The sequence below is a fragment of the Euphorbia lathyris genome, chromosome 8 (genome assembly GCF_963576675.1).
Source record: "Euphorbia lathyris chromosome 8, ddEupLath1.1, whole genome shotgun sequence".
Lineage (NCBI taxonomy): Eukaryota > Viridiplantae > Streptophyta > Magnoliopsida > Malpighiales > Euphorbiaceae > Euphorbia > Euphorbia lathyris.
The window spans coordinates 45838519-45850079 of record NC_088917.1 but is presented as its reverse complement, the minus strand read 5'-3'; the positions used below and the strand labels follow the sequence as shown (position 1 = coordinate 45850079).

General features: G+C 42.0%; 1 non-coding gene across 1 annotated transcript; it reads right to left on the bottom strand.

The window, feature by feature from the left end:
• Nucleotides 1-1144: 1144 nt before the first annotated feature.
• On the bottom strand, nt 1145-1251 carry LOC136204307 (small nucleolar RNA R71). The gene has a single exon (XR_010675152.1). It is a non-coding gene; the product is annotated as a small nucleolar RNA R71 (small nucleolar RNA).
• Between the last annotated feature and the right edge of the window lie 10310 nt (nt 1252-11561).

Here is an 11561-nt window from a genome sequence, read left to right as displayed (position 1 = left end):
AGGTGGTTTTATCAAGGGTTTTCTCTTTTGAAATGTTGCTTCAGTCTTAATGCAAGAAAGAACAAGCCTTTAGGACGCTATTGGTTTTAGTAAGTCTTAGAATCTTAAGAACACACGAGAGTTGACTTAAGTGAGAGTTAAAGCAGTAACTTTGGCTTCAGTTGCATTGTTCATGAGTCATTAGGATAGAGCTTACGGCATCCTGTTCCGCTATGCACAGCATGTTCACCTTGTTATCATCTTCAACAATTCATTTTTAACACATAAAGTAATATGTTTAATCTCCAGTTTTCATGACTACCAACATCTGTCAATATAAAAGAATCACGCACTACGAGCACCCTGTTCACAAAGTATTTCTCATAAAATTTGGTCATCAATCCCTGTGGATACGATACTTGACTTATCACTTTATTACTTGTATCTAGTGCACTTGCTAGAATCCATTCAGGAGACAACAAGTTTTTGGCGCCGTTGCCGGGGATTGAAAGCAACAAATGTTATACGAAATTTTCTGTGAAACAAGGTGTTTTTAATCTGTTTGCTAAATAGTGCAGCCAGAAGGAGTCTTTATCGGTTTATGCGCAGAGCTGGACCTCCTGTTTTTCCTATCGATCTCGAGTTAGAGAGAACGTGTAGACGAAACAGAGCGGGAGCTCGACGTGCAAGACAAAGAGAACGACAAATAGAGAGAAGAATGGCTGGAAGGGTACCACCCGAACAACCAGTCCAACCAAATCAAGAAGAAGAAGGAGAGAATAACAATCCTCCTATCATGAAGATCAGGGACTATTTGAGGCCAACTACTGAAGGGCACTCGTCGTGCATCGTGTTGCCCAACAAAGGGAACAACATGTTTGAGGTGAAAGCATCGATGATACAAATGTTGCAGGCAGCAGTACAGTTCAATGGATACCAGTCAGAAGACCTAAATGGGCATATCCTGGAGTTTATCACACTATGCAACACTTTCAGATCAAACCGAGGCGTTTCCGACGATGTGATCAGGCTAAAGTTGTTCCCTTTTTCTCTGAAAGACAAAGCAAAGAACTGGTTGAAAAATCTGCAACCAGGGACGATCACCACTTGGGAAGAAATGGCCAGCGCATTTCTGATGAAATACTTTCCGTCGAGACAGGCCATTAAACTCAGAAACGAGGTATCCCATTTCGTGCAAGAAGAGGATGAATCTTTAGCCGAGGCATGGGAGAGGTACAAGGAATTATTAAGAAGGGCACCCAATCATGGCATCCCCATGTGGATGCAGATGCAGAACTTTTACAATGGGGTCACCAACATTTATAAGATCCAAATCGAATCCATTGCAAATGGGAACCCTGAAGACCTTGAACCCCAAGCCTTATATGACCTAATTGAGAGAGTAGTAAGCACGAGCTATAACTGGCACTCTGCCAGAAGTGAAGGAAAGAGAATGGGGAATGAAGATGTGGTGTCAAAATTGACAAGCCAGGTGGAACAACTTGCCAGGCAGCTCGGCAAGATAAATGTATCCTCGATCCACAACGAACCACCGTTCAATGATATATGTGATTTTTGTGGAGGACTTCATTTTAACATCAACTGTCCCGGAGTCAAGCAAGGGAAGGGAGCACAAGCAGAATGCGATTATGCAGGTTATAATCAGAGGAATCCACCTAACCCATACTCTAACACATAACCCAGCTACAAGAAATCATCCGAATTTTGGATGGACAGGCCAGACCAACCAGCAGGAGCAACCGAGGTATCAGGAACAACCAAGATATCAACAACAGCAAGGAGGACACTACCAGAGGCAACCTCAGCAGCATTATAAACAACCTGTGCCACCAAAAGAAGAAGTAGAGCCAGACATGAAGACAATGATGATGCAGTTCATGAAGCAGACACAGGCGTCAATTAAAAATCTGGAAACACAAGTCCATCAATTAGCTGCATCTACGTCAAAAGGGAAGGGAATGATGCCAAGCAACACGGAGCCAAACCCGAAGGGAGACGTCATGGCCATCACTTTGAGATCTGGTAAGCAGACTCAACCAACTTTATCAACTGATGAAAATGCTGAATGTGCAGGAACATCCAAGGAAACTGAAGGAGAGCAGGAACAAATTGTTCCTAGTCAAGAAGAAGCCGCAGAAGAAAAATCCACTAGTGAGCAGGATCAGGAGGAACGCGGAAAGGTGTACAAGCCACCTCTGCCGTATGTTCCACCTGTGCCATATCCGACGCGGTTAATAAATAAAAAACTGGAAGAACAAAATTTTAAGGTGTAGACACCTTGAGGAAGTTGCATATCAACATTCCTTTCGTAGAAGCACTTGCCTAGATGCCAACATACGCGAAATTCTTAAAAGACATCCTGTCAAACAAGAAAAAGATGGAAAACATTTCAATGATCCAACTCAACAGGGATTGTTCTTCAATACTCCAAAACAAGCAGCAGCTACCGAAAAAGCTAAAAGATCCAGGGAGTTTTTCTATTCCTTGTTCAATCGGAAGCTTAAATATTAAAAATGCACTATATGACCTAGGAGCTAGCATAAACCTAATGCCATATTCTGTATATGCTAAACTAGGATTAGGAGAGCCACAACCCACCAGAATGTCTATTCAATTGGCCGATTGATCAGTATGTTACCCTAGGGGAGTTATGGAAGATGTGTTGGTCAAAGTAGGAAAATTCATATTGCTTGTTGATTTTATCATAATGGACATAGATGAAGACCTGCATGTTCCTATTATCCTAGGTCGACCGTTTTTAGCTACGGGTAAAGCATTGATAGATGTGGGAGAGGGACAACTGTTTTTAAGAATCAATGGGGAGGAGATCATTTTTAAAATGAATGAGGCAATGAGACGAGCTAACACTAGTGATGACACTTGCCGTTTCTTAGATGAGTTCCAAAGTCTATCCCCTTTGCAGGAACAGGACACTCTAGAGACTCTATTGGGAGAAGAGGTGAACTTATGTGAAGGAACAGGCTGTTCTCTTGAATCCAGCTTACCACACCTCCGTTAGATCCTGCTGTCCCCACTCATCAAGAACCACCGGAGATACCAATTGTACCCTTATCCAAACCTGAATTGAAACCGTTGCCTTCACACCTCGAGTATGCATTCCTGGAACCACCCAGCGGGAGTCTAGTTATCATATCTTCAAAGTTAACTCCTGATCAGAAAGCTCAACTCATGGAGGTACTGCGAAGGAACAAGGAGGCAATCGCATGGAAAATTGATGATATCAAAGGAATCAGTCCGGCAGTCTGTGTCCACAGAATTTTGATAGAAAAGGATCACAAGCCATCTGTCCAGCCACAACGCAGATTGAACCCCCACATAAAAGGGGTCGTGAGAAAAGAGGTGATCAAGCTGCTGGATGCCGGAATTATTTATCCCATTTCTGATAGTGTGTGGACCAGCCCTGTTCACGTTGTACCAAAGAAGGGAGGAACAACCGTGGTACTCAACGAGAAAGACGAGTTGGTCCCCACGAGAACCATAACAGGATGGCGAGTTTGTGTGGATTACCGAAAGCTCAACGAAGCCACAAGGAAGGATCATTTTCCTTTGCCCTTCATTGACCAGATGTTAGAACGGTTAGCGGGGTACGCATTCTATTGTTTCCTTGACGGTTACTCGGGGTACAATCAGATTGCAATTCACTGTGAGGATTAGGAAAAGACGACATTCACATGTCCATATGGGACTTATGCCTACAGGCGCATGCCGTTCGGACTATGCAATGCTCCGGCCACGTTTCAAAGATGCATGATGTCTATATTTCATGATATGGTGGAGCGGACTGTAGAAATCTTCATGGACGATTTCTCTGTTTATGGAAACTCTTTTGGAAATTGTCTAAACAACCTCGAAGCTGTGCTTGTGCGATGCAAGGAGACCCACCTGGTTTTGAATTGGGAGAAATGCCACTTCATGGTTACGGGTGGAATTGTTCTCGGGCACAAGATTTCAGAAAAGGGGATGGAAGTGGACAAGGCTAAGGTGGAAGTGATAGAGAAGCTGGCTGTTCCAACCAATGTAAAAGATGTGAGAAGTTTTCTGGGGCATGCAGTGTTTTACTGCCGGTTTATCAAAGATTTTTCAAAGATTGCACAGCCCTTGTCAGCATTACTTTATAAGGATGCGGAATTTTCTTTTGATGCAAGCTGTCTAAAAGCTTTCGAACTATTGAAAGGCAAGATGATCAACTCGCCCATACTGGCAGGACCCGACTGGGAACAGCCTTTTGAGATGATGTGTGACGCAAGCGATACTTGTGTGGGAGCTGTTCTTGGGCAGAGGGTTGAGAAGAAATTCCGACCTATCTATTATGCAAGCAAAACATTAACCGAGACCCAGAAGAATTACACCACGACCGAGAAGGAGCTCCTCGCAGTTGTGTATGCTTTCGACAAATTTCGCCCCTACTTGGTGCTATCAAAAGTCATTGTTCACACAGACCATGCTGCATTACGCTATCTTTCGCAAAGAAGGATGCAAAGCCAAGATTGATACGATGGTTACTCTTACCTCAAGAGATCGATCTCGAAATTAAGGATAAGAAGGGAACGGAAAATGTAGCAGCTGACCATTTGTCAAGAATTCCTCAACAAAGTAGCCAGGAACAACCAGAGATTTTGGAGAGTTTTCCAAACGAGCGTCTATACACCGTACAGCCTGCGCCATGGTTCGCCGACATTGCTAATTATCTAGCCAGTTCGCTTAAACCTCACAATCTGTCCACTAATCAAAGGAGGAAGTTTTATGCTGAAATTCAATATTATTTTTGGGAAGAACCCTATCTTTTCAGGTTATGCGCCGACCAAATTATTCGAAGATGTATATCTCAAGAGGAGGGACAGGCTGTTCTATGCCATTGTCAAGACAGAGAAGCTGGAGGGCATCATAGCGCTAGCAGAACTGCAGCCAAAGTTCTTCAATCAGGTTTTTTTCTGGCCAACACTTTTTAAAGATGCCAATCTGTTCGTTCGCACTTGCAATGAGTGCCAACGAACAGGCAATATCTCAGCTAGAAATGCCATGCCCCTCAATAACATAGTTGTTTATGAAATTTTTGATATATGAGGCATAGATTTTATGGGACCATTCCCTACATCCTTTGAGCATAAATATATCTTAGTAGCTGTTGATTATGTGAGCAAGTGGGTTGAAGCAATGGCTAGCCCCACTAATGATGCTCGTGTGGTTGTAAAATTCCTGAAAAGGCTGTTTGCCAGATTCGGTGTCCCACGCGCGATCATTAGTGATCAAGGAACCCACTTTTTCAATGCCAAATTTGAGAAGCTGATGGGCAAGCTTGGAGTCTCTCACAGAATTGCCACACCTTACCATCCGCAAACAAGTGGACAGGTGGAGATTTCCAATCGTGAAATCAAAAGAATTTTAGAAAAAACTGTTGGCAGTTCTAGGAGAGACTGGGCAAACAAGCTTGACGATGCTCTTTGGGCATATAAGACGGCCTACAAAACGCCAATCGGAATGTCTCCATTTAGATTATTATACGGCAAGTCTTGTCACTTGCCGGTTGAAATGGAACATAGGGCTTTTTGGGCATTAACTTTCTTAAATTTTAAGCAACGGGCTGTGGGAGACCAGCGAAGACTTCAACTCTGTGACATGGAAGAGTTCAGGCTGTTCTCGTATGAAAATGCTGTGAATTACAAAGACAAGACCTAGATGTGGCACGATAGAAAAATCCAGACGAAGACGTTTCACGAAGGACAAAGAGTTCTCTTGTACAATTCGAGACTCAGGTTGTTTCCTGGGAAGCTGAAATCAAGATGGACGGGACCTTATCTTGTACACAAGGTGTTTGGTCATGGTGCAGTTGAAATTGGCAAGGAGGGTCAGGAACCTTTTAAGGTGAATGGGCAAAGACTAAAACCCTATCTAGAGAACGATCACACAAGGAAGATCGACACAGTTCACTTCCAAGATCCCCCACGCCATTAGAAGCACAAACAGGGTGTTCGCTACAAACACCAATTGTAGCACAAGTAACATTGCACTTAAATTAGTTTACATTTCCAATTTTGTTAAATAATGTTAAAGGTAGTTAAGATCAATTTTGTGTCGTGCAATGGTCCGTAATGAGAATCTCTGGCGCAAGCAAAGATGTAAAACTTACACCTTTCCACAAGGGTCAAGTTTTACGTTTTTACTTGTTCAAATAGGGAGTTGATTTACCTTTCCGTGGAAGGGCTATCCTTGGAAAATGGGAGGCGAACTAAAAGACTGAAAAAATAAAACATCTAATCATCTGTCATTAGGTACCTATTCCACATGCTCTCCTTTTCTCGATAAAAACGAACAGATAGGAGAGTAGTAAATTCAAAATTTGAAGAGTGACCGTTCGTCGCCCAGGGGTCTCTTCGGAGGTACGCGCCTTTTGCCAACCATTTGTCCAGGTGGCGTCCATTGGACCGCTCTCATAAGGACGGGTTGGCAATAGGCCGTTTCATTTCCTCTCCCTACTTAAGGAGACCAATCAAATTACGGCCCCTTGTTCGACTTACTTTCTTTTTCACATATCTTTTTCACTGTTCACCACATGCTCTGTGCTCTTTATCGTTGGGAAACCCTATTTAGACTTGAGCACAGGATGAGAACTCGAGCATCTGGCAAGCAAGTTAAAATCGAGGGCACAAAGAAAGAAAAGGGAAAGAGCAAAATGGTGGGCACGAGCACAGTTGCATTTGTTCCCGACGAAAAATTAGTGAAGAAGCTCTCCCAGTTCAAGGACGCCGCCACACAAAAATATTATGATGATCTCGCTCAGCTCGAGTTCGGGCTGATACGAACTGTGTGTTGGGATACATTGAAAATACTCAAGCTTGATGAAAAAGTGCGGAAACTCATGGAGGTGGGGCATTTCGGATGTTTCTTCGAAATGAAAGAACCAGCTTATAAAGAACTCACCTTGGAGTTTGTTGAAACGTTCAAACATAATCCCGAAATCACGGACCCTGATGAGGAAGGGAAATTTAGTTTCCGGCTCATGACCCACACTCAACGGCCATCCTTGAACACATTCAACAATCTCCTAGATGCGGCGGATGACGACGACTTGGAGTCGGAAGGTTACAAAGGGGCTTTTACGGAAACCCCTGATGAGTTCAAACCTTCGACTTTCTGGCAATCAATCTCGGGCCAGGCAAGTTATGATGGAAGTGCATCTAAGGCGTCGGGTATCGAGGATTTTGCTATCAGGTATCTACACAAGCTGGTCTCAGGCACCATATTCGCTCATGAGAATCAGGCCACCATCCCTCATGCCGACCTCACCGCTCTGTGGAGTATGGTTCACGGAAAAAGGATGAACCTGGGGTTCTGGTTTGGGGAGTATATTAGTGCGTTCGGAAAGAAGAACTCGTCGGTAATTTGCTGTGGAAGTATTGTAACCCGTATAGCGGAAGCCATTGGGGTGTTCAAACCTGAGGGCCGGAACCGGCTCACGGTGGTTAACCACCCAGACCAGATAGACTTGAAGAGCCTTCAGAGTATGTTGTTTGGAAGGATGGTCAACGGGAAATGGATCTGGATGCCAGATTTTGTGGAAGCTAAAAGAGTTGAAAGTAGAAAGCGAAAGCATAAGCCCACTGTGTCAGTATCCTTTGGGTCGGAACAAATCGAGCACGCCAAAGATTTGGGTTTTTACCAAAAGTGTGCCAAGCTCACCAACGAAGACATTCTTACTAAGTTCCATGCCTTGTTCGCTCAAAACCAGGCCAACAGAGAAATGATATTTGCTCTTGAGGAGAAGTATGCTGCACAGCAGGGAGAGATCGACATGTTGAAAAGTCTTTGTATTGAGGAGCATGGAAAGGAAAGCCCTTCTGGTTTTTCGATCCAAAGTCCGGTAAGAACTAAACTTGACACACCTGCCAACGCCGCTGCCTCATCGAAAGGGGATGGTGCTACTGCTGCTGCAGATAGAGAGGTTGACTCCTCTCTTTCCCCTCCCGCCTGATTACGTCAAATATGTCGCTGTCCTAAGCATCTGGTAACGCCTATCACCCTTCTTTTTAAGTTCTTGCTCACTCTATCCTTTATCATGCGGATGTTGTGTATGGTTTGCTTTCCTTCATACCAACATTGAGGACAATGTTTCATTCTAATTTGGGGGTGGGGGGGGGGGGGATTACAAATTACAATATCTGTATGCATGAACATGATAAAAAGCCTGAACAAGTTGTTAATAAGTTAATTTTATGAATAACAAGCAATCCCCTGTGAGTTTGATGCATATTGCCCTTAGTAAATATTCTTCATTATGTTAAATCCTTGGTACATATTCTTGTGTTTCGATTGTTTTGCTTCATTGTAATCACTGAACAGACTGTGCTGGTTATGAGTGGATTGTATGAAGGTAAATTAGTGTTTGATTCGTGTTGTCCTGAGTCATGAAGTTCCACAAATTTTGAAATTTTAAATCATTTTTCACAATAGGAACCTTTTGCCTTAATGCATAACCCCCTAAAATAGTGAGAACTTGAGCCCGCAAATGCATTTGAAAATGCATTGTTTCCTTTTAAGAGTGGGCCAGCACTTACTATCTTTAGGGAGAATTTGCTTGGGTATGCCCTGTTGACATGGAGATTCTTTTTGCCAACCAAAGGAGGAAAAAGGCACATAGGTTCCGAATTTACTACACAAAGAGCCTACCCATGCATTGCACTCACATTATTAGGATAACCAACTTGAGCCTTAGCCTGTTCTTTCCTAAATACACATTACACGAAGAAGCCCATTCCTTTCACTATTATCCCATAATACCTTGATCTGTCTCATGCTTTGAAACAAAGAGAAAAATACAAAAAAATATGAGTTTTGTAAATAAAAAAATTGCTGACAATTGAGGTATGACACTGGAATATGGGAAAATAAATAAAGTCTGTTAATCTTGAGCCTGAAATAAAATGTTTGGAGGACTGACGTCTGTGTGTTTAAAAGAATAGTCTGGCCAATGTTAAGCAACAGGCTGCGTAGATTGTTTAAGTTAAGAACAAGAAGTGCTCATATGCTGAGAATGGGGTATAATTAAATACTGCTGCATAAAGACAGAATTCTGACACTTAAAAAGCCATTTAATCCCATACCGTAGCCTAAGCCTAACATTACAACCATGTTCAAGACCTTTTGACTATGTTTGGAAAATTGTTGATCCATTAACATGGGACCAAAAAGCAAACTCACACCCTAAGGGTGTATTTGCTGAGCTGAGGAGTGAAGTTGCATTCTTTCCCCTATGGCAAACAAAGTCCATACGAGAGTGAGCGAACAATTCCATTCCTCAGTGAGGCAAATAGGCAAACAGGTTGTTCTTTGTGGAATTTGAGGTCTAATTTTAAGCTTTAAGGAATTTCTAGAGAAAGGTACACAATCCTGCACTGGTTTAACTTCATCAAAAGACCACAACTTGCACTTATTCTGTCATTATCTCCTGAGAACAAAGCAATTACTATCACCTTCTCAGTTCCCTAGAAAATTCCAACTCCTGTTTCCATATTCTTTCGTTCCTAACTCTTTGTCCTTTAGATTAACTTGCTTTCTATCTATTGTTTACTTGAGGACAAGCAAAGATTCAATTTGGGGGTGTTTGTTAGGCATGAAATTGACTACATTTAAAGGAGTTAATTATAATGAATTAAGGGTGTTTGTAGTGTTTTATTACATGAAAGAAGGCCTTATAGGTGTTTTTATGCAGATAAGAAAAGATTTAGCCGAATAGACTGGAAGCAGCCTGTTCGCACTACCAAGAGGAGATTATGCCATTCTTTGATCCAGCGGTTAAACGCTGGAACCTTTGATGATGGACAGCGACTAGACGGGAGACAGGTATGACAGTAGCTGCTGGCAGACAGGCGGAGAAGTGCAGGCGGAAAGTAACAAGATGATAAGAAAGTTCGACCCTTGAGTGTCCAAGGGTCAAAATGATCTTCAACCACTTTTAGCAATTTTAGATTTCTGAACTTTTGACTTTGTTTTGTAATATATTTTGTGCGGATACTTTTCTAGTACGGTTTTCCTTTAGACTCTGACCTTTCCTTTAAATAGAGGTAGTAAGGAAGGAAAGGTATCAGATTTTGGAAGAAACAACAAGATAGACTTTTTAGATGGAGTTTGAGAGCTTTGAACTCTCTGATTGCTCACTCTCCTGTATGAGTGAGTAATCCTTTTGAATGGGCTCGGCCAGTAGGGGCCGGTAATGTAAGTTCTCTATCCTAGTAATGAATGAAAGATGTTTATGCATGAAGTGTTTGTTGAGGTTATATATTTGATTGCGTATGCATGTATGCTTGTGTTAGATGAATGATAGGACACTGTTTTCATCTTCACTAAACTCTCTATCAAGCATCCAACCCCGAAGCAGAAATGTTAGGTGGTTTTATCAAGGGTTTTCTCTTTTGAAATGTTGCTTCAGTCTTAATGCAAGAAAGAACAAGACTTTAGGACGCTATTGGTTTTAGTAAGTCTAGAATCTTAAGAACACACGAGAGTTGACTTAAGTGAGAGTTAAAGCAGAAACCTTGGCTTCAGTTGGATTGTTCATGAGTCATTAGGATAGAGCTTACAGCAACCTGTTCCGCTGTGCACAGCCTGTTCACCTTGTTATCATCTTCAACAATTCATTTTTAACACGTAAAGTAATCTGTTTAATCTCCAGTTTTCACGACTACCAACATCTGTCAATATAAAAGAATCACGCACTACGAGCACCCTGTTCACAAAGTATTTCTCATAAACTTTGGTCATCAATCCCTGTGGATACGATACTTGACTTATCACTTTATTACTTGTATCTAGTGCACTTGCTAGAGTCCATTCAGGAGACAACAGGAAGGGACGAATTTTATGGTGGAATTTGAAGGGGAAGGGTTTTGGGAGGTTTGGAAGCTTGAAGGTTCGGTGAACTGAATCTGCTGAAATGTCGATTCTGCCTTTTAAACTGATGTTGCTCGGCGAGTAGAAATGTTAATTTCGGCCGGGGGTCTCGACAACGCTGTCATTTGGATATCGGGCATCGAACTAGGAATGCTGCTCGACGAGCAAGGGAAAGCATGCTCGACGAGTAAGTGTATTTTTGCACCTTTTTTGACCTTTGTGTGTCAGGAGCTTTTATATCCTGAAATACGACGGGAGAAGCAACAGAATCAAATGATTACGAAAAAATTAAAATACGAAAAATACATAGAAATCTAAATAATTATTTCAACCTATTCAATTTACACAGATTATAATCAAAATAGTCCCCAACAATGGCGCCAAAAACTTGATGCTCGCAAAATATATGGCAATTAATAGGATAAGTGTATCCTATCGCAACAAGTAGTAATGTGCTAAGCACGAGATCGAACCACAAAGACTATTTGTTATAATTAGTAAATCTACTTAGGCTGATCTAATTATTTAGAGGGTTGAATAATAGTTTGGGTTTTCAATAATTAACTAAATGAATTAAAAACAGTAAAGTGAACAATTAACAGGGTAGAAGGTGGATTGACGGATGACACAATCTAGAGGACGGAAATTCGACCAAG